The sequence below is a fragment of the Oncorhynchus gorbuscha genome, linkage group LG21 (assembly GCF_021184085.1).
Source record: "Oncorhynchus gorbuscha isolate QuinsamMale2020 ecotype Even-year linkage group LG21, OgorEven_v1.0, whole genome shotgun sequence".
Lineage (NCBI taxonomy): Eukaryota > Metazoa > Chordata > Actinopteri > Salmoniformes > Salmonidae > Oncorhynchus > Oncorhynchus gorbuscha.
Genome location: NC_060193.1, coordinates 644,190 through 659,286, shown reverse-complemented (window position 1 = coordinate 659,286; position 15,097 = coordinate 644,190). Strand labels below are relative to the sequence as shown.

Here is a 15,097-nt window from a genome sequence, read left to right as displayed (position 1 = left end):
ATAGCCTCCACATTGACTCTGTACCGTAGTAGCCTGTATATAGCCTCTACATTGACTCTGTACCGTAGTAGCCTGTATATAGCCTCCACATTGACTCTGTACCAGTACCCCCTGTATATAGCCTCCACATTGACTCTGTACCGGTACCCCCTGTATATAGCCTCCACATTGACTCTGTACCGGTACCCCCTGTATATAGCCTCCACATTGACTCTGTACCGTAATACCCTGTATATAGCCTCCACATTGACTCTGTACCGTTACCCCCTGTATATAGCCTCCACATTGACTCTGTACCGGTACTCCCTGTATATAGCCTCCACATTGACTCTGTACCGGTACCCCCTGTATATAGTCTCCACATTGACTCTGTACTGGTACCCCCTGTATATAGCCTCCACATTGACTCTGTACCGTAGTAGCCTGTATATAGCCTCTACATTGACTCTGTACCGTAGTAGCCTGTATATAGCCTCCACATTGACTCTGTACCAGTACCCCCTGTATATAGCCTCCACATTGACTCTGTACCGGTACCCCCTGTATATAGCCTCCACATTGACTCTGTACTGGTACCGCCTGTATATAGCCTCCACATTGACTCTGTACTGGTACCCCCTGTATATAGTCTCCACATTTACTCTGTACCGGTACACCCTGTATATAGCCTCCACATTGACTCTCTACCGTAGTAGCCTGTATATAGCCTCTACATTGACTCTGTACCGGTACCCCCTGTATATAGCCTCCACATTGACTCTGTACCGGTACCCCTTGTATATAGCCTCCACATTGACTCTGTACCGGTACCCCCTGTATATAGCCTCCACATTGACTCTGTACCGGTACCCCTTGTATATAGCCTCCACATTGACTCTGTACCAGTACCCCTATATAGCCTCCACATTGACTCTGTACCGGTACCCCCTGTATATAGCCTCCACATTGACTCTGTACCGGTACCCCCTGTATATAGCCTCCACATTGACTCTGTACCGTAACACCCTGTATATAGCCTCCACATTGACTCTGTACCGGTACCCCCTGTATATAGCCTCCACATTGACTCTGTACCGGTACCCCCTGTATATAGCCTCCACATTGACTCTGTACCGGTACCCCCTGTATATAGCCTCCACATTGACTCTGTACCGGTACCTCCTGTATATAGCCTCCACATTGACTCTGTACCGGTACCCCCTGTATATAGCCTCCACATTGACTCTGTACCAGTACCCCCTGTATATAGCCTCCACATTGACTCTGTACCGGTACTCCTGTAGCTCAGTTGGTAGAGCATGGCGCTTGTAACGCCAGGGAAGTGGGTTCAATCCCCGGGACCACCCATACGTAGAATGTATGCACACATGACTGTAAGTCGCTTTGGATAAAAGCGTCTGCTAAATGGCATATATTATATTATTATTTACTCCCTGTATATAGTCTCACTATTGTTATTTTACTGCTGCTCTTTAATTACTTGTTACTTTTATCTCTTATTCTTATCCATATTTTGTTCAACTGCATTGTTGGTTAGGGGCTGTAAGGTCTACTACACCTGTTGTATTCAGCATTTCACTGTGAGGTCTACTACACCTGTTGTATTCAGCATTTCACTGTAAGGTCTACTACACCTGTTGTATTCAGCATTTCACTGTAAGGTCTACTATACCTGTTGTATTCAGCATTTCACTGTAAGGTCTACTACACCTGTTGTATTCAGCATTTCACTGTGAGGTCTACTACACCTGTTGTATTCAGCATTTCACTGTAAGGTCTACTACACCTGTTGTATTCAGCATTTCACTGTGAGGTCTACTACACCTGTTGTATTCAGCATTTCACTGTGAGGTCTACTACACCTGTTGTATTCAGCATTTCACTGTAAGGTCTACTACACCTGTTGTATTCAGCATTTCACTGTGAGGTCTACTACACCTGTTGTATTCAGCATTTCACTGTGAGGTCTACTACACCTGTTGTATTCAGCATTTCACTGTGAGGTCTACTACACCTGTTGTATTCAGCATTTCACTGTGAGGTCTACTACACCTGTTGTATTCAGCATTTCACTGTAAGGTCTACTACACCTGTTGTATTCAGCATTTCACTGTGAAGTCTACTACACCTGTTGTATTCAGCATTTCACTGTAAGGTCTACTACACCTGTTGTATTCAGCATTTCACTGTGAGGTCTACTACACCTGTTGCATTCAGCATTTCACTGTGAGGTCTACTACACCTGTTGTATTCAGCATTTCACTGTAAGGTCTACTACACCTGTTGTATTCAGCATTTCACTGTAAGGTCTACTACACCTGTTGTATTCAGCATTTCCCTGTGAGGTCTACTATACCTGTTGTATTCAGCATTTCACTGTAAGGTCTACTACACCTGTTGTATTCAGCATTTCACTGTGAGGTCTACTACACCTGTTGTATTCAGCATTTCACTGTAAGGTCTACTACACCTGTTGTATTCAGCATTTCACTGTGAGGTCTACTACACCTGTTGTATTCAGCATTTCACTGTGAGGTCTACTACACCTGTTGTATTCAGCATTTCACTGTAAGGTCTACTACACCTGTTGTATTCAGCATTTCACTGTGAGGTCTACTACACCTGTTGTATTCAGCATTTCACTGTAAGGTCTACTACACCTGTTGTATTCAGCATTTCACTGTGAGGTCTACTACACCTGTTGTATTCAGCATTTCACTGTAAGGTCTACTACACCTGTTGTATTCAGCATTTCACTGTGAGGTCTACTACACCTGTTGTATTCAGCATTTCACTGTAAGGTCTACTACACCTGTTGTATTCAGCATTTCACTGTGAGGTCTACTACACCTGTTGTATTCAGCATTTCACTGTAAGGTCTACTACACCTGTTGTATTCAGCATTTCACTGTGAGGTCTACTACACCTGTTGTATTCAGCATTTCACTGTAAGGTCTACTACACCTGTTGTATTCAGCATTTCACTGTGAGGTCTACTACACCTGTTGTATTCAGCATTTCACTGTGAGGTCTACTACACCTGTTGTATTCAGCATTTCACTGTAAGGTCTACTACACCTGTTGTATTCAGCATTTCACTGTAAGGTCTACTACACCTGTTGTATTCAGCATTTCACTGTGAGGTCTACTACACCTGTTGTATTCAGCATTTCACTGTAAGGTCTACTACACCTGTTGTATTCAGCATTTCACTGTGAGGTCTACTACACCTGTTGCATTCAGCATTTCACTGTGAGGTCTACTACACCTGTTGTATTCAGCATTTCACTGTAAGGTCTACTACACCTGTTGTATTCAGCATTTCACTGTAAGGTCTACTACACCTGTTGTATTCAGCATTTCACTGTGAGGTCTACTACACCTGTTGTATTCAGCATTTCACTGTGAGGTCTACTACACCTGTTGTATTCAGCATTTCACTGTAAGGTCTACTACACCTGTTGTATTCAGCATTTCACTGTGAGGTCTACTACACCTGTTGTACTCAGCATTTCACTGTAAAGTCTACCTACACCTGTTGTATTCAGCATTTCACTGTAAGGTCTACTACACCTGTTTTATTCAGCATTTCACTGTGAGGTCTACTACACCTGTTGTATTCAGCATTTCACTGTGAGGTCTACTACACCTGTTGTATTCAGCATTTCACTGTGAGATCTACTACACCTGTTGTATTCAGCATTTCACTGTGAGGTCTACTACACCTGTTGTATTCATGTGACTAATACGATTTGATTTGACCAACTGAGACACAGACACTGACACAAACACAAGGCTCACACACACACAACGCTCTCTCTCACACACACACAACGCTCTCTCTCACACACAACGCTCTCTCACACACAACGCTCTCTCTCACACACACACACACAACGCTCTCTCTCACACACAACGCTCTCTTGCACACGATGCTGTCATAAACACACAACGCTCTCTCACACACACAACGCTCACACACACACAACGCTCACACACACACAACGCTCTCACACACACACAACACTCTCACACAAACACAACACTCTCACACACACACACAACGCTCAACCGGCAGAGTGACGGTCTAATCTTGACGTGTAGAGTAAAATGTGTCCAATCAGAGAGCTGCTTGTCAGTGGTGATGTCACACATAATCCCAATCCCACAGATTACTGGTTGAGAGGGCGAGGGAACGAGAGAGAGAAATAGAGAGAGAGTGTGTGAGTGAGTGAGTGAGACAGAGAGAGAGAGAGAGAGAGAGAGAGAGAGAGAGAGAGAGAGAGAGAGAGAGAGAGAGAGAGAGAGAGAGAGAGAGAGAGAGAGAGAGAGTAGAGAGAGAGAGGGAGACAGAGAGAGAGAGAGAGGGGGAGACAGAGACAGACAGAAGGAGAGGGGTGGAGACAGAGAGAGACGGGGGGAGGGGAGACAGAGACAGACAGAGAGAGGGGGAGACAGAGAGAGAGAAAGAGAGAGAGGGGGGGAGACAGAGAGAGAGAGGGGGAGATAGAGATAGAGAGAGGGGGAGACAGAGACAGACAGAAGGAGAGGGGTGGAGACAGAGAGAGACGGGGGAGGGGGAGACAGAGACAGACAGAGAGAGGGGGGGAGACAGAGAGAGAGAGAGAGAGCTTTCCCTCATCATGATCACTTTGCCACGAAACCAGCTAATCAACACACAAACACACACTTAGCACACACATGGCTGCCAGAGAAGGTTGTGTTGTGTGTGTGTGTGTGTGTGTGTGTGTGTGTGTGTGTGTGTGTGTGTGTGTGTGTGTGTGTGTGTGTGTGTGTGTGTGTGTGTGTGTGTGTGTGTGTGTGTGTGTGTGCGCGTGTGCGTGTGCGTGCGTGCGTGCGTGCGCGTGTGCGTGTGCGTGTGTGTGTGTTTCTAGGAGTTGCTGGGGGATTAACTGCAGGTTGGAACTGAAAGAGGATTATAGGTACTACAGTAAACACAGACCTGTTGGACAAGGTTGTCTCAGCGTGTCTCAGCGTGTCTCAGTGTGTCTCAGTGTGTCTCAGCGTGTCTCAGCGTGTCTCAGCATGTCTCAGCGTGTCTCAGCGTGTCTCAGTGTGTCTCAGCGTGTCTCAGTGTGTCTCAGCGTGTCTCAGCGTGTCTCAGCGTGTGTGTGTCTCAGCGTGTGTGTGTCTCAGCGTGTCTCAGTGTGTCTCAGTGTGTCTCAGCATGTCTCAGCGTGTCTCAGTGTGTCTCAGCATGTCTCAGCGTGTCTCAGTGTGTCTCAACGTGTCTCAGCGTGTCTCAGTGTGTCTCAGCGTGTGTGTGTCTCAGCGTGTCTCAGCGTGTCTCAGCGTGTGTGTGTCTCAGCGTGTCTCAGTGTGTCTCAGTGTGTCTCAGCGTATCTCACTGTGTCTCAGTGTGTCTCAGCGTGTCTCAGCGTGTCTCAGCGTGTCTCAGCATGTCTCAGCGTGTCTCAGCGTGTCTCAGTGTGTCTCAGTGTGTCTCAGTGTGTCTCAGCGTGTCTCAGTGTGTCTCAGTGTGTCTCAGCGTGTCTCAGCATGTGTGTGTCTCAGCGTGTCTCAGCGTGTCTTAGTGTGTCTCAGCGTGTCTTAGTGTGTGTGTCTCAGCGTGTCTCACTGTGTCTCAGCGTGTCTCAGTGTGTCTCAGCGTGTCTCAGCGTGTGTGTGTCTCAGCGTGTCTCAGCGTGTCTCAGCGTGTCTCAGCGTGTCTTAGTGTGTCTTAGCGTGTCTCAGTGTGTCTCAGCGTGTCTCAGTGTGTCTCAGTGTGTCTCAGTGTGTCTCAGGGTGTCTCAGTGTGTCTCAGTGTGTCTCAGCGTGTCTCAGCGTGTGTGTGTCTCAGCGTGTCTCAGCGTGTCTTAGTGTGTCTCAGCGTGTCTCAGTGTGTCTCAGCGTGTCTCAGTGTGTCTCAGCGTGTCTCAGTGTGTCTCAGCGTGTCTCAGCATGTGTGTGTCTCAGCGTGTCTCAGCGTGTCTTAGTGTGTCTTAGTGTGTCTCAGTGTGTCTCAGCGTGTCTCAGTGTGTCTCAGCGTGTCTCAGTGTGTCTCAGTGTGTCTCAGCGTGTCTCAGCGTGTCTCAGTGTGTCTCAGTGTGTCTCAGCGTGTCTCAGCGTGTCTCAGCGTGTCTCAGTGTGTCTCAGCGTGTCTCAGTGTGTGTGTGTCTCAGCGTGTCTCAGCGTGTGTGTGTCTCAGTGTGTCTCAGCGTGTCTCAGCGTGTGTGTGTCTCAGCGTGTCTCAGTGTGTCTCAGCGTGTCTCAGCGTGTGTGTGTCTCAGCGTGTCTCAGCGTGTCTCAGCGTGTCTCAGTGTGTCTCAGCGTGTCTCAGTGTGTCTCAGTGTGTCTCAGCGTGTCTCAGTGTGTCTCAGTGTGTCTCAGCGTGTCTCAGTGTGTGTGTGTCTCAGCGTGTCTCAGCGTGTGTGTGTCTCAGTGTGTCTCAGCGTGTCTCAGCGTGTGTGTGTCTCGGCGTGTCTCAGTGTGTCTCAGCGTGTCTCAGTGTGTCTCAGCGTGTCTCAGTGTGTGTGTGTCTCAGCGTGTCTCAGCGTGTGTGTGTCTCAGTGTGTCTCAGCGTGTCTCAGCGTGTCTCAGCGTGTCTCAGTGTGTCTCAGCGTGTCTCAGCGTGTCTCAGCGTGTCTCAGCGTGTCTCAGCGTGTCTCAGTGTGTCTCAGCGTGTCTCAGCGTGTCTCAGTGTGTCTCAGTATGTCTCCGTGTGTGTGTGTCTCAGCGTGTCTCAGTGTGTGTGTCTCAGCGTGTCTCAGTGTGTGTGTCTCAGTGTGTCTCAGTGTGTCTCAGCGTGTCTGAGTGTGTCTCAGTGTGTCTCAGTGTGTCTGAGTGTGTCTCAGTGTGTCTCAGCGTGTCTCAGTGTGTCTCAGCGTGTCTCAGTGTGTCTCAGTGTGTGTGTCTCAGTGTGTGTGTCTCAGTGTGTGTGTCTCAGTGTGTGTGTGTCAGTGCGTGTGTCTCAGTCTGTGTGTCTCAGTCTGTGTGTCTCAGTCTGTGTCTCAGCGTGTCTCAGTGTGTCTCAGTGTGTCTCAGCGTGTCCCAGTGTGTCTTAGTGTGTGTGTCTCAGTGTGTCTCAGTGTGTCTCAGCGTGTCTCAGCGTGTCTCAGTGTGTCTCAGTGTGTCTCAGCGTGTCTCAGTGTGTGTGTGTCTCAGCGTGTCTCAGCGTGTGTGTGTCTCAGTGTGTCTCAGCGTGTCTCAGCGTGTGTGTGTCTCAGCGTGTCTCAGTGTGTCTCAGCGTGTCTCAGCGTGTGTGTGTCTCAGCGTGTCTCAGCGTGTCTCAGCGTGTCTCAGCGTGTCTCAGTGTGTCTCAGCGTGTCTCAGCGTGTCTCAGTGTGTCTCAGCGTGTCTCAGCGTGTCTCAGCGTGTCTCAGTGTGTCTCAGTGTGTCTCAGTGTGTTTCAGCGTGTCTCAGTGTGTCTCAGCGTGTCTCAGTGTGTGTGTGTCTCAGCGTGTCTCAGCGTGTGTGTGTCTCAGTGTGTCTCAGCGTGTCTCAGCGTGTGTGTGTCTCGGCGTGTCTCAGTGTGTCTCGGCGTGTCTCAGCGTGTGTGTGTCTCAGCGTGTCTCAGCGTGTCTCAGCGTGTCTCAGTGTGTCTCAGCGTGTCTCAGCGTGTCTCAGTGTGTCTCAGTGTGTCTCAGTGTGTGTGTGTCTCAGCGTGTCTCAGTGTGTGTGTCTCAGCGTGTCTCAGTGTGTGTGTCTCAGTGTGTCCCAGTGTGTCTCAGTGTGTCTGAGTGTGTCTCAGTGTGTCTCAGTGTGTCTGAGTGTGTCTCAGTGTGTCTCAGTGTGTCTGAGTGTGTCTCAGTGTGTCTCAGCGTGTCTCAGTGTGTCTCAGCGTGTCTCAGTGTGTCTCAGCATGTCTCAGTGTGTGTGTCTCAGTGTGTGTGTCTCAGTGTGTGTGTGTCAGTGTGTGTGTCTCAGTCTGTGTGTCTCAGTCTGTGTCTCAGCGTCTCAGTGTGTCTCAGTGTGTCTCAGCGTGTCTCAGCGTGTCTTAGTGTGTGTGTCTCAGTGTGTCTCAGTGTGTTTCAGCGTGTCTCAGCGTGTCTCAGTGTGTCTCAGTGTGTCTCAGCGTGTCTCAGTGTGTCTCAGTGGATCTCAGATTGTCTCAGTGTGTCTCAGTCTGTGTGTCTCAGTCTGTGTGTCTCAGCGTGTCTCAGTGTGTCTCAGTGTGTCTCAGTGTGTCTCAGCGTGTCTGAGTGTATCTCAGTGTGTCTCAGTGTGTCTCAGCGTGTCTCACTGTGTCGTAGCGTGTCTCACTGTGTCGTAGCGTGTCTCAGCATGTCTCAGTGTGTGTCTCAGTGTGTGTGTCTCACTGTTTCTCAGATTGTCTCAATGTGTCTCAATGTGTGTGTCTCAGTGTGTCTCAGTGTGTCTCAGTGTGTCTCAGTGTGTCTCAGCGTGTCTCAGCGTGTCTCACTCTGTCTCAGCGTGTCTCAGCGTGTCTCAGCGTGTCTCACTGTGTCTCAGCGTGTCTCAGTGTGTCTCAGTGTGTGTGTCTCAGTGTGTGTGTCTCAGTGTGTGTGTCTCAGTGTGTGTGTCTCAGTGTGTCTCAGTGTGTCTCAGAGTGTCTCAGCGTGACTCACTGTGTCTCAGCGTGTCTCAGCGTGTCTCAGCGTGTCTCAGCGTGTCTCAGCGTGTCTCAGCGTGTCTCACTGTGTCTCAGTGTGTCTCAGTGTGTCTCAGCGTGTCTCAGCGTGTCTTAGTGTGTGTGTCTCAGTGTGTCTCAGTGTGTCTCAGCGTGTCTCAGCGTGTCTCAGTGTGTCTCAGCGTGTCTCAGCGTGTCTCAGTGGGTCTCAGTGGGTCTCAGATTGTCTCAGTGTGTCTCAGTCTGTGTGTCTCAGTCTGTGTGTCTCAGCGTGTCTCAGTGTGTCTCAGTGTGTCTCAGTGTGTCTCAGCGTGTCTGAGTGTATCTCAGTGTGTCTCAGTGTGTCTCAGCGTGTCTCACTGTGTCGTAGCGTGTCTCTGCGTGTCTCAGCATGTCTCAGTGTGTGTCTCAGTGTGTGTGTCTCACTGTTTCTCAGATTGTCTCAATGTGTCTCAATGTGTGTGTCTCAGTGTGTCTCAGTGTGTCTCAGTGTGTCTCAGTGTGTCTCAGCGTGTCTCAGCGTGTCTCACTCTGTCTCAGCGTGTCTCAGCGTGTCTCAGCGTGTCTCACTGTGTCTCAGCGTGTCTCAGTGTGTCTCAGTGTGTGTGTCTCAGTGTGTGTGTCTCAGTGTGTGTGTGTGTGTGTCTCAGTGTGTGTGTCTCAGTGTGTCTCAGTGTGTCTCAGAGTGTCTCAGCGTGACTCACTGTGTCTCAGCGTGTCTCAGCGTGTCTCAGTGTGTTTCAGCGTGTCTCAGCGTGTCTCAGCGTGTCTCACTGTGTCTCAGCGTGTCTCAGCGTGTCTCAGCGTGCCTCAGCATGTCTCAGCGTGTCTCAGCGTGTCTCAGAGTGTTTCAGAGTGTCTCAGCGTGTCTCACTGTGTCTCAGAGTGTCTCAGCGTGTCTCAGTGTGTTTCAGCATGTCTCAGCGTGTCTCAGCGTGTCTCAGCATGTCTCAGCGTGTCTCAGCATGTCTCAGCGTGTCTCAGAGTGTCTCAGCGTGTCTCAGCGTGTCTCAGCGTGTCTCAGCGGGTCTCAGCGTGTCTCAGAGTGTTTCAGAGTGTCTCAGCGTGTCTCACTGTGTCTCAGAGTGTCTCAGAGTGTCTCAGCGTGTCTCAGTGTGTTTCAGCATGTCTCAGCGTGTCTCAGCATGTCTCAGCGTGTCTCAGCGTGTCTCAGCGTGTCTCAGCGTGTCTCAGCGTGTCTCAGCGTGTCTCAGCGTGTTTCAGCGTGTCTCAGCGTGTCTCAGCATGTCTCAGCATGTCTCAGAGTGTCTCAGCGCGTTTCAGAGTGTCTCAGCATGTCTCAGCGTGCCTCAGCGTGTCTCAGCGTGTCTCAGTGTGTTTCAGCGTGTCTCAGCGTGTCTCAATGTGTCTCAGCGTGTCTCAGCATGTCTCAGAGTGTCTCAGCGTGTCTCAGCGTGTTTCAGCGTGTCTCGGAGTGTCTCAGCGTGTCTCAGCGTGTTTCAGCGTGTCTCAGCGTGTCTCAACGTGTCTCAGCGTGTCTCAGCGTGTCTCAGCGTGTCTCAGCGTGTCTCAGCGTGTCTCAGCGTGTCTCAATGTGTCTCAGCGTGTCTCAGCGTGCCTCAGCGTGCCTCAGCGTGTCTCAGCGTGTCTCAGCGTGTTTCAGCGTGTCTCAGCGTGTCTCAGCGTGTCTCAGCGTGTCTCAGCGTGTTTCAGCGTGTCTCAGCGTGTCTCAGCGTGTCTCAATGTGTCTCAGCGTGTCTCAGCGTGTCTCAGCGTGTCTCAGCATGTCTCAGCGTGTCTCAGTGTGTTTCAGCGTGTCTCAATGTGTCTCAGCGTGTCTCAGCGTGTCTCACCCAGTAAAGCCTGGAACAGGTCACTCTGGAAGATGTTGAGGAGTTGTTCAGCTCTGTTCTTAAAACCTTCGTCTCCCATCTGAGAGGCTTCTATGACCTGGAGGGCTCGCTCCGTGTCTGGGGGGAACACAGTTCTGGTTTACAGCTGTTCTCATGTGTGTCAGAGCCTTGCCAAGGGGGGGTTGGGGGTCATCAAGCTGGTTCACACTACAGAAACAGGACATAGACTCCATTCTGGCTCACACTACAGAAACAGGACATAGACTCCATTCTGGCTCACACTACAGAAACAGGACACAGACTCCATTCTGGCTCACACTACAGAAACAGGACATAGACTCCATTCTGGCTCACACTACAGAAACAGGACACAGACTCCATTCTGGCTCACACTACAGAAACAGGACATAGACTCCATTCTGGCTCACACTACAGAAACAGGACACAGACTCCATTCTGGCTCACACTACAGAAACAGGACACAGGCTCCATTCTGGCTCACACTACAGAAACAGGACACAGGCTCCATTCTGGCTCACACTACAGAAACAGGACACAGACTCCATTCTGGCTCACACTACAGAAACAGGACACAGGCTCCATTCTGGCTCACACTACAGAAACAGGACACAGACTCCATTCTGGCTCACACTACAGAAACAGGACACAGGCTCCATTCTGGCTCACACTACAGAAACAGGACACAGGCTCCATTCTGGCTCACACTACAGAAACAGGACACAGACTCCATTCTGGCTCACACTACAGAAACAGGACACAGGCTCCATTCTGGCTCACACTACAGAAACAGGACACAGGCTCCATTCTGGCTCACACTACAGAAACAGGACACAGACTCCATTCTGGCTCACACTACAGAAACAGGACACAGGCTCCATTCTGGCTCACACTACAGAAACAGGACACAGGCTCCATTCTGGCTCACACTACAGAAACAGGACACAGACTCCATTCTGGCTCACACTACAGAAACAGGACACAGACTCCATTCTGGCTCACACAAGACAAGGCTTGACTTACTAACAGTCAACAGACTGACACACACACACACACCAGTCCCTCTCTCACACAGACACAACCAAATCACATCGTCAAATCAGCTATAGTTCCGAAGACATTTTCTCCATCATGTTGTCATCTCTGTGAAGTTGTCTCATACACACACATTGATAAAGTCTCACCCTGTCGTTTCAGCGGCATGTTGTCCGGTAGTTGCTCTTCTCTCTACTTTCTCTCTGTCTGTTGATCTGCTCGAGACAGAGCGCAGATTAAAGCCTATTCAGGGATTTAAAGACAGCCGCGTGGCCTTCTGGGAAGTGGAGTTTAATCCCAGGGCCGCAAGGTCAGAGGAGAGAGCTTAGAGCCAGACACCTGTTCTATTCATTCTGTCTGTCTGTCTGTCTGTCTGTCTGTCTGTCTGTCTGTCTGTCTGTCTGTCTGTCTGTCTGTCTGTCTGTCTGTCTGTCTGTCTGTCTGTCTGTCTGTCTGTCTGTGTCTGTCTGTCTGTCTGTCTGTCTGTCTGTCTGTCTGTCTGTCTGTCTGTCTGTCTGTCTGTCTGTCTGTCTGTCTGTCTGTCTGTCTGTCTGTCTGTCTGTCAGTCAGTCAGTCAGTCAGTGGTGGACAACATCACAGTAACCGTTGTTGAATGAATGGTTTGATTGTATGTCAAGTGATTATCTTGTGAATTTTAGAATCCTTAAAAGTTCCTATAAATGTACCTGTCTATTCTATTCGTTAGTTGTAAGTCAGTCAGTCAATCAGTCAGTCAGTCAGTCAGTACGTCAATCAGTATGTCAATCAGTCAGTCAGTCAGTCAATCAGTCAGTCAGTGGTGCACAACATCAAAGCTCCATCCTAACTGTTTTTCAATGAATTTACTGTTATTTAGGCAATAGAGCAGGCTACGTATGCTGAACAAAACCATAAACGCAACAATTTCAAAGATTTTACTGAGTTACATTTCATATCAGGAAATCAGTCCATTGAAATACTTCCATCAGGCGCTAATCTATGGATTTCACAGGACTGGGAATACAGATATGCATCTGTTGGTCACAGACACCTTAAAAAAGGTAGTGGATCAGAACACCAGTCAGTATCTGGTGTGGATCAGAACACCAGTCAGTATCTGGTGTGGATCAGAACACCAGTCAGTATCTGGTGTGGATCAGAACACCAGTCAGTATCTGGTGTGGATCAGAACACCAGTCAGTATCTGGTGTGGATCAGAACACCAGTCAGTATCTGGTGTGGATCAGAACACCAGTCTGTATCTGGTGTGGATCAGAACACCAGTCAGTATCTGGTGTGGATCAGAGACCCAGTCAGTATCTGGTGTGGATCAGAGACCCAGTCAGTATCTGGTGTGGATCAGAGACCCAGTCAGTATCTGGTGTGGATCAGAAAACCAGTCAGTATCTGTTGTGACCATTTGCCTCATGCAGCGTGACACATCTCCTTCACATAGAGTTGATCAGGCTGTTGATTGTCTCCTGTGGAATGTTGTCCCACTCCTCTTCAATGGCTGTGTGATGGGAACTGGTATTGGTGGGAACTGGGACATGCTGTCATACACGTCGATCCAAAGCATCCCAAACAGGCTCAATGGGTGACATGTCTGGTGAGTATGCAGGCCATGGAAGAACTGGGACATTACCAGCTTCCAGGAATTGTGTACTGATCCTTGTGACATGGGGCCGTGCATTATCATGCTGAAACATGAGGTGGTGGCGGTGGATGAATGGCACGACAATGGGCCTCAGGATCTCATCACGGTATCTCTGTGCATTCAAATTTCCATCAATAAAATGCCACAATGTTCATTGTCCGTAGCTTATACCTGCCCATACCATAACCCCCCTTCCTTACTTACTGAAGTCAGGTCAAGACCCTGGTGAGGACAACGAGCGGATGAGCTTCCCAGAGACGGTTACAGACAGTACTGAACTGAAGTCAGGTCGAGACCCTGGTGAGGACAACGAGCGGATGAGCTTCCCAGAGACGGTTACAGACAGTACTGAACTGAAGTCAGGTCGAGACCCTGGTGAGGACAACGAGCGGATGAGCTTCCCAGAGACGGTTACAGACAGTACTGAACTGAAGTCAGGTCGAGACCCTGGTGAGGACAACGAGCGGATGAGCTTCCCAGAGACGGTTACAGACAGTACTGAACTGAAGTCAGGTCGAGACCCTGGTGAGGACAACGAGCGGATGAGCTTCCCAGAGACGGTTACAGACAGTACTGAACTGAAGTCAGGTCGAGACCCTGGTGAGGACAACGAGCGGATGAGCTTCCCAGAGACGGTTACAGACAGTACTGAACTGAAGTCAGGTCGAGACCCTGGTGAGGACAACGAGCGGATGAGCTTCCCAGAGACGGTTACAGACAATACTGAACTGAAGTCAGGTCGAGACCCTGGTGAGGACAACGAGCGGATGAGCTTCCCAGAGACGGTTACAGACAGTACTGAACTGAAGTCAGGTCGAGACCCTGGTGAGGACAACGAGCGGATGAGCTTCCCAGAGACGGTTACAGACAGTACTGAACTGAAGTCAGGTCGAGACCCTGGTGAGGACAACGAGCGGATGAGCTTCCCAGAGACGGTTACAGACAGTACTGAACTGAAGTCAGGTCGAGACCCTGGTGAGGACAACGAGCGGATGAGCTTCCCAGAGACGGTTACAGACAGTACTGAACTGAAGTCAGGTCGAGACCCTGGTGAGGACAACGAGCGGATGAGCTTCCCAGAGACGGTTACAGACAGTACTGAACTGAAGTCAGGTCGAGACCCTGGTGAGGACAACGAGCGGATGAGCTTCCCAGAGACGGTTACAGACAGTACTGAACTGAAGTCAGGTCGAGACCCTGGTGAGGACAACGAGCGGATGAGCTTCCCAGAGACGGTTACAGACAGTACTGAACTGTGGTCCTTCTGTAGCTCAGTTGGTAGAGCATGGCGCTTGTAACGCCAGGGTAGTGGGTTCGATTCCCGGGACCACCCATACGTAGAATGTATGCACACATGACTGTAAGTCGCTTTGGATAAAAGCGTCTGCTAAATGGCATATATTATTATATTATAAGTCAGGTCGAGACCCTGGTGAGGACAACGAGCGGATGAGCTTCCCTGAGACGGTTACAGACAGTACTGAACTGAAGTCAGGTCGAGACCCTGGTGAGGACAACGAGCGGATGAGCTTCCCAGAGACGGTTACAGACAGTACTGAACTGAAGTCAGGTCGAGACCCTGGTGAGGACAACGAGCGGATGAGCTTCCCTGAGACGGTTACAGACAGTACTGAACTGAAGTCAGGTCGAGACCCTGGTGAGGACAACGAGCGGATGAGCTTCCCTGAGACGGTTACAGACAGTACTGAACTGAAGTCAGGTCGAGACCCTGGTGAGGACAACGAGCGGATGAGCTTCCCTGAGACGGTTACAGACAGTACTGAACTGAAGTCAGGTCGAGACCCTGGTGAGGACAACGAGCGGATGAGCTTCCCTGAGACGGTTACAGACAGTACTGAACTGAAGTCAGGTCGAGACCCTGGTGAGGACAACGAGCGGATGAGCTTCCCTGAGACGGTTACAGACAGTACTGAACTGAAGTCAGGTCGAGACCCTGGTGAGGACAACGAGCGGATGAGCTTCCCTGAGACGGTTACAGACAGTACTGAACTGAAGTCAGGTCGAGACCCTGGTGAGGACAAC

At 49.9% G+C, this 15,097-nt stretch overlaps 1 pseudogene; it reads right to left on the bottom strand.

The window, feature by feature from the left end:
• LOC124008820 overlaps nucleotides 1–11,652 on the bottom strand; it is a 165,040-nt pseudogene extending 153,388 nt beyond the window's left edge.
• Between the last annotated feature and the right edge of the window lie 3,445 nt (nucleotides 11,653–15,097).